This window comes from Chlamydotis macqueenii, chromosome 11, assembly GCF_036417535.1.
Source record: "Chlamydotis macqueenii isolate bChlMac1 chromosome 11, bChlMac1.mat, whole genome shotgun sequence".
Taxonomy (NCBI): domain Eukaryota; kingdom Metazoa; phylum Chordata; class Aves; order Otidiformes; family Otididae; genus Chlamydotis; species Chlamydotis macqueenii.
The window spans coordinates 21818471-21825900 of record NC_141566.1 but is presented as its reverse complement, the minus strand read 5'-3'; positions in this window follow the sequence as shown (position 1 = coordinate 21825900).

Below are 7430 nucleotides of genomic sequence, written 5' to 3'. Positions count from 1 at the left end.
TGTAATTTTCCTCAACTTTTGCCTGGAGGAGTCCTTTGTTCTCTTCTTTGTCTAAAATCTGTGTTAAGTAAGAGCTCAAAAATTATTTTTCACTGGCAATGCCCTTGCCACAGCAGAGCAGGGGTTGCCTGGATGGGCTGTAGGTGGGTCTGTTCGGTTTTATACGTGAGATGCTACGAGCCAGACGGGTTTCACTCTGACTCCTTTCTCTCCCGCTCTGTTCCCTGGTCTCCCGTGCCCGCTTCAGATCGTGGCCTGGGCATTGCGTGGTGGTCCGTGGCACCGTGGTAGATCTGCTTTGGTAACTGAGGAAGAGCAGGGTCACACAGACGCGTTTTCTCCACTGAAAACATCACTGTCTTTATTAATTCAGCTTTAATTGGGTTAAGTGAAGCCCCTTGATGGGGAAGGGCTAGGAAGGGGGTGGCTTTTCTGCCTTCCCGTGAAAGCAGTGAAGTGCCCTTCCCTTCTCTCACCTCTATTCACAGAGATGTGTATCTCGAGGAGAGGGTCAGGCATAGAGGGAGGTGTTGGTGCCACATGAGACTTGGATGATTGTGTCCTCTCATGAGCTTGCCCTGAGCCAGGACTCTACTCAAAAACTGTCAATTAAACTACATCAGGGGAAAGTGTAGGTCCCAGTGTTTCGGGGGGGGGGGGGGGGGAATTCAAAAGCCTGACAGTGGAGCACTGGAGGTGAGACGACCTCCGTCATAATGTTCCTGCAGTCTACAGAAGGGCAGAGCCCCAACTGCCAAGCAGATCTGGTGGTGGAAAGCAGGAACGTGCTGGTCCCATCCTGGGGACTTTCTCTTCAAATAGTTGCGGCGGCAACGAGGTGAGGCCAGGCTGGGTGTTGGAGGCTGCGTTTGGGAAGGACTGGACACAATCCTCCTCCTAACGACCCAGTAGATCTGGAAGGTGGGATGTGCCTAGGAATGAGTTATTTCTGGTCCAACTGGATTACCCAGAAAGAAGTCCACTGTTGGTTTTCATCCCCTGTCAAGCCCCCTGCTCTTTTTGGGCCCCAAGGAACTGGGCTGCAAGAGGGAGGCACATCACCTGACACCCTGCTTGCCTCTTCCCTACCAGTCTCTGTCATGTTTTTGGGATGACATGAGGCCTGTGTATGTGATAATTACAATTACAGGCTCTGTCTCTCTCAGGTTTCCTCGTTACCCTTCCCCTTCCATCTGCCACCTTTTCCAAGGCTGCTCTAGCCGGTTCTCACACTCTTCTTCCTCAAGTCTGTCTTTTTTTTTTTCAGCTCCTTCCCACCGCCCTCTTCTCTGTCGCTCAGCCTCTTTGCCTGTGATTCCATCTTCGCCCCAAAACTAATTGGGACTGACCCACACCTTCTCTACGCGGCTCACTGCTACCCCATCATCCATGCCTTACAAAACCAGCTTCGTACTCTGTCTTCCCCCAAAACGCTTCTCCCACCGCTGGGTGCTAAGCCCAGCCTCCAGCAAAGCCACAGGTAAGCCTGCGATCAGCTCGCAGGGAAGCCTCGCCGTCAGAAGATCCCTCGACGTGTTTGTATTCACAAGCTTGTCAGCATTTGGCTTGCTTTTTTTTTTTTTTCTTTTTTTTTTCTCTCTTGGGGAACGCTGCTACTGTTTCTGACACCGCGTCAGATCCTCGGAGCCTCGCTGTGAACGCGGCTAGCATCCGTGTGAAGAGCCGCCAGATGCCGCGGAGACCCGCTCCGGGTGAGCCCGCGCTCGGAGCTGTCGCCGCGCTGGCATTGGGGACGGTGGGGCTGGGAAGCCGAGGGGAGAACCTCTTTTATATAAACTGTAAGTTTTTCATAAAAGCCTTTCTAATTTGTACCAAAGAGACTCTAGCACACCCTTGGGACTGGTAAAAATAATAATAGCTTCAGTGGTGGAGGACTGTGAATTTGAAACAGAAGGTTCTGAGATGTAGAAGTATTACAAAAACGTCACCATGGTGTATCAGTAAATGTAATTTAGATATACAGAGGAGATAGCGGAGATTCAACAAAGAGCTGTCAAGTCTTGCTTCCTCAGATCTCCGTGAAATAAAGCAGATGTCTTCATCCAAGTGATCCAGAGAAACTGGCCCTCGCATCCAAAAGTAGGTTATTTGACATCGCAAATGAATGACTCCTTTCAGAAATTACACGCTTTGCTATTTTTCAATCACTCTCCCACTCTCAGATGAAACACACATGTTGGCGTTGGCCGGTTCAGCCTAGAAACGCAGCGTCCCCCCGCGCCAGCGACCCAGAGCCCGCGGAGCCGCGGCCGCCGGACCTGTAACAGAGATGGAGGCAGACGGCGCTCGCTAGAGCCGTACCTGCTCGCCGCCTGAAATGCGCCTTTGTAATAAGCAATTTAACTTGTCCTCTTCCATCCCATGGCAAACGGCCGCTGCCCCCCTCCAAATGCCCCGACCTGCGCTCAGGCAGGCGCTCTGTCGAGCCGTGATCCGGCGCGGGCTCCGCAGAGGAAATTGCTGGTTTAAGGCGGTGTTCCTGGAGGATATTACGTCTGGGCCTTGTGATCTTTTTCCTCCCTTAAATCCGCGACTGCTGGGACGCGTCTAAGAACAAACGCCCGGCTTCTCCTTCCCCTGGTTATTGCTGTCACGTACCATTAGCCGTCTCGAGGCGGCAAATCCCCAAAATCCCAGCTCACCTGGGAACTAAGCCCCTGCGTGGGGGTCCCGGCGCCGGAGCACGGCCTTGGCTGTGCGGTTTCCAATAACCTGAGAAGCGAGCAGGAAAAGACCGTGCCATGTGTCCCCCTTATGGCCGCTCCTGCTCCGAGACACGTTCCTCAGACTTACCTTTGCCAAAGCCAGGGCTTCAGTTCTTCCCCCTGGGCTCGTCATGGAGATGATCAAAGATGGAGATGCTCTTGTGCTTCACGTGGCTGTCCTGTGCGCATCGCAAGGATGCGCTGGCCATTGCCATGGGTTTTGGTAGCAATCTCGCTTTTTTTTTCTTTTTTTCTTTCCCTGCTTTGCCTGTGCAGCTGTGACCAGAAAGACATGGCGTGTTCGTGTTACTGTACCAGAACTAAAGGTGCCGTAGGAAGGCCGGCAGTGCCGAGCCCCCCCAGGACCCTGAGCTCTTTAACGACAATAATTAGCAGCATTAGTCTATGTAGGTACCGGGCAGGTGAGGCACACGGAGGAAGGGCAGGATGAGCGCTGCGGGGATGGTTTTGGAGGGCAGACGGGCTCGTGTGACGATCGCACGGGGTGATGAAGGACAGACACAGCACCGCAGCCCCCAGCGCTTCCCTCCTAGGAAGGGATGGCGCTTCGCACGCTGACTGCGTGCAAGCCCATGGCCACCGTCCCCCCCAGTCCTGCTCTAGAAGGGATCAGCGAGGGGGACACGGGACACTGGTCCATCCCTCGGGGCACCCCAGCGCCGCTGCCTGCCTGGAGCAAACCTCTGAAAGAGCCGCGCCACAGCTGTGTCCCGCTGGACATCTGGGAATAGCCTGAGGAACTGCGGTGGTGCAAGAAGCAGGCACAGAAAGCGCACCGGGTTAGTCTGGCGGGTACCAAACCTTCTGGCCGTCGAGCTGTAGGACGGGGCTGGGCGCACCGGGACGACGCTGTGCCGTACAGCCGGGCTGGGCAGAGCCTCGCGCGGACCCGGTGGTGTCAGCGGAGAGAGGTGAGCACAGGGGGGTGCTGAGCTCGCGTGCTCCTCAGAAATTATATATTTTATTATATTGTTTAGAATTAATGCTGACACAGCACTGCGTTTTGTGCAGGGACTGAGCCCTGCAGAGCAGGTTGTAACCCCAGCGTCATGACCGCATTGGGAAAATCCAATGGGAAATGTCCTGGAGACCTCCCTGCCCTGGGTTTGGGACGTGTATGCGTATTTCAGCCTCTTTACAGCAAGAGACGCAGAAGCCAGAGACTTAAATTCTGTGGATAACAATTTAATCAGAATTGCTCCTCCGAAGAGGTAACTTGTGCTGTGCGTTAACAAATAGCAAATGACCGAAACCATTTGCAGACGGAGCGGGGCCACAGTTCGAGCGCCGGTTTGAGCGCAGCGAACTCCAAGACCCATCCGCTTCCGCTTTGCGGGCGGTGGCTGCGCCCGGTTGAGGTGGGCAGGGGCGTGCGGCGGGGGTCTCCCACCCCCACGGAGGGCTCTGCGGGACGGCTTCTTTCCTCCCGAGGAGAGGGCGGCACCAAATCCAGAGCCACGATCCGTGGTGGACAGGTCAGGGAAACGACCGCGCCAGAAGTGCTGGAGCCCGGGGAAAATTCCTGCCATCCTTTGGCTGCGGGGAGAGGAGAGGAGCAGCCTCCTCTCGCTCCTCCAGTCAAGCGAAGTGTTTGAGGGTGCAGCTCCCTCCTCCTCCTCCCCCCCCCCGTTTTCACTCTGGCTGTTGATTGAGCATCACCAACGCACGCAACGGGCAAAGCGTGTTCTGGGCTGTCCGAAAGCCTGGCTTTCATCTAAGATATACGTTCCCTGGGGCGAGGACCATATCATCTTTCACTGGCAGGGGCCGGTCCTGAAACCGGCTCTCCGGGACAATAACTTGGCAGGATCCTGCGCTGCCCCCTCGCCCCGGCGACCTGGGCCGCGGGGAGCCGAGGGGTCGGGGGCGAGGCGGCGAGCACCGGGGAGGTTGTATAACGCGGTGTGGAATATCATTGTCCCAGCCAGGATGAGTAAGAGCGCAGCTGATGCCGGTCACCGGCTGCACTTCCATGTGGCTGAGGGAGGGGGAGGCTGAGAGACGGCTGCACGGTTGAAAATAAAGACAATAAGTCTATAAAAGTTTAAGAACTGAATAGATTCCTGCCATTTGTTTTTCATTATCACCAAATAACATATAAATAAACATACAACAGAACCAAGAGCAACATCCTAGTCACCCTCTCTCGAAGAGGCTGCGTTTAGGCTCAGCTCGGCCTCCTTCGGCCAGCCCTCCTCCTCCTCCTCCTCACGTCCTCTGCGGTGGAACGGCAAAGCTGGCTGAGCAACTGGGCCTCCGCCGTCCTTACACCAGAGAGCAAAGCACAGCCTGGTCTGTACGGCCGAGCCGGGCGGCAGCACGCTGCTGTTCTTAGCAGCCAGCAGTACGGGGGAAGCTGTGAAAATAAGCGCAGTGAGAGGCAACAGACCCTTTTTTTTTTTTTTCTCTCTGGAAAAAGGACACAGGCATGTGTAACTTTTTGTTGTTGTTATTGCTTGTTGATAATCATCAGCGCCTCTCAAAGAAAAATACGCCTGTCGATACACAGTGGTAGGCTTTGCTTTTCCTTTTGTCGTGTTTAACGACGTAAAACGGACCCTCGAGTGACGCTGTGCACGGTGCGCTTTGTAACCACCGCCTAGTGCTTCTGAGAGGAAAAAAACAATTGAGGCTTAAAATACAGTGGCTGCTTAGCTGACACGGGGATGCCGAGCGTTTTCTGATCATCCTCTGTCTCGCACGTTGCGTCGAAGCCTGCTCCAGCGACTGCGGGTCGCGCAGCGGGGAGCGGGATGGTCCTGCTGCGGGAGAGCTGGAGGAAAGCGGTGAGCAGCTCGGCAGGTGACAATTTAAATGGCAGTTAAGAGGGGTCACGGAGTAAGGTGGGAGAGACAGCGAAATCATCAGAGAGAGTGATGACCTGAAAGGGGAAAATCTCAGAAGTGCCAGAGCCGGGAAAGAAGGCGTCGCACGGACGCAACCGCTTAGCGCATCGCTCGTATCGTTCAGTTCGGACGCGACCGCCCGCCTTCACCGCCCGGGTCTTGAAAAGAGAACCTTAAGCAAACCAGATTCTGTACGAAACATCTCGGCTCTCGCTGAGGAAAAAGAGCTGTGACGGCAGTGATGGATGGAGGCTTTCCAAACGGCAGGCTCCTGTGTCCTGAGGGCTCATAAACGTATCCGAGGACAGGCTGGCGGTGTGCTATGACTTCAGGTTTCAGGAGGTTTTACTGCATTAATGTTCCCGCTAACATCACTGAGAGAGTGAAAGAGATGGCTTTCCTGCAATTTAGGAGCTTTCCTCAAAGGAAAGTAATGGATTCCAAAGCTTTTAGGTCACAGATGCTAAAATCTACTCTATTGCTGCTGCAAACACTACAGCTGTTGCCAAAATGTAAATGGGAAATGGGCTGAATCCTGCTTTACAGCATCCTTCTAAGAGATTCTCTGCCCTGCTGAATTTGCATGGCAACCGGCACTTGGAGCTGCCACAAAGTGCCCTGTGTTATGCTGAGCGGGTTTTACCCATCCCAAAAGAAAGGGAGATCTTCTCAAGTGTCAGGGCTGCCACAGCAGGTTCTCCTCCCGCCCCTGGTTCAGTCCTGCTGGGATGGGAGGGCTCCGTCACTGCCAGGCTGGAAAAAAACCAGCAAGTTTAGGAACCAAAAAGTCCCCTGGCATTAGAGATGTTGCCTCCGTGCGTTCTCCTCCTCCTCGGCCTCTGCCCACCCTCCAGAGGACTCTGCTGTGCTACGTGGGCTGGAGGGAACAGTGCCTTTATTTTTGGAATGTTTCCTTTTTTTTTTTTCCTAGATTTCTCTCCATTGTTCACGGGAGGAAAAAAGCAGAGGCAGCTGGACCCAATAAACTCTAGCAGATATAACAAGGCAAAGGTGGCGGGACCTCTTCCCTGTGCAAGAGGTAATGCTGCTTTCTGATTAAAAAGAACTGTTCTTCATTTTCCTGCTGGGGACCCTGCCTTTGATCAGCCCATCCAAAGCATTACCAAGCTCTGTCGTTTCTCCGGCTTTTCCGTCCCCCAGCTCCTGCCTCTCCTGCACCAGGACTCCTGGCAGTGATGAGGCTGGGCTGCAGAAGACAACTGAAACCTTTGAGGTTCTTCATCCACGTAACAAAGTTTATCAGGGACGGCACAGGGAAAAAGGGACGAAGCTTGGAAAAGCAAGGGCACCGGTTGCGTTCAGCGGGGAAAGAGGGGCCGCGGTTCAGAAAGGAAACGTCGGAGGAGGGCTCCCCACCGCACGCTCTCCCCAAAGCCCGAAGCTGGCAGCAACACTCAGAGCAAGAGAAATCAAAATAAAATAGCGGAGAAGCAGTGCAACGCCTCCGTCCACGGGGCTTGACCGGTGCCACCCGGTCAGTGCAAGACACGGGGCCTCTCTCGGGTCTGGGACGACACGTAAATTAACTACATGTTAATTCTCTCATCAGACGGGATTTCTTTTTAAGAGGTGCAGCGCTGCACAACGAGCTGCTCTAGGAGGCAGAAGTACCTCAAGTTGAGGATTTGGCAAACGTCCCGGATGAGATCTGCACAGAAACGGTGAGCTCCCTGCTTGGGAGAGTTAACAGCAACAACCGACCGACCCAGCTACGCAGCTTGGCCTTGCGGCGTTTGCCGTGCAGCCCTGCCCTTCAGGCCCTAAGCACCAGGTCTTTCAGGGACTTCTGGGCTTCGCTGACCTCTGGGATTCATCA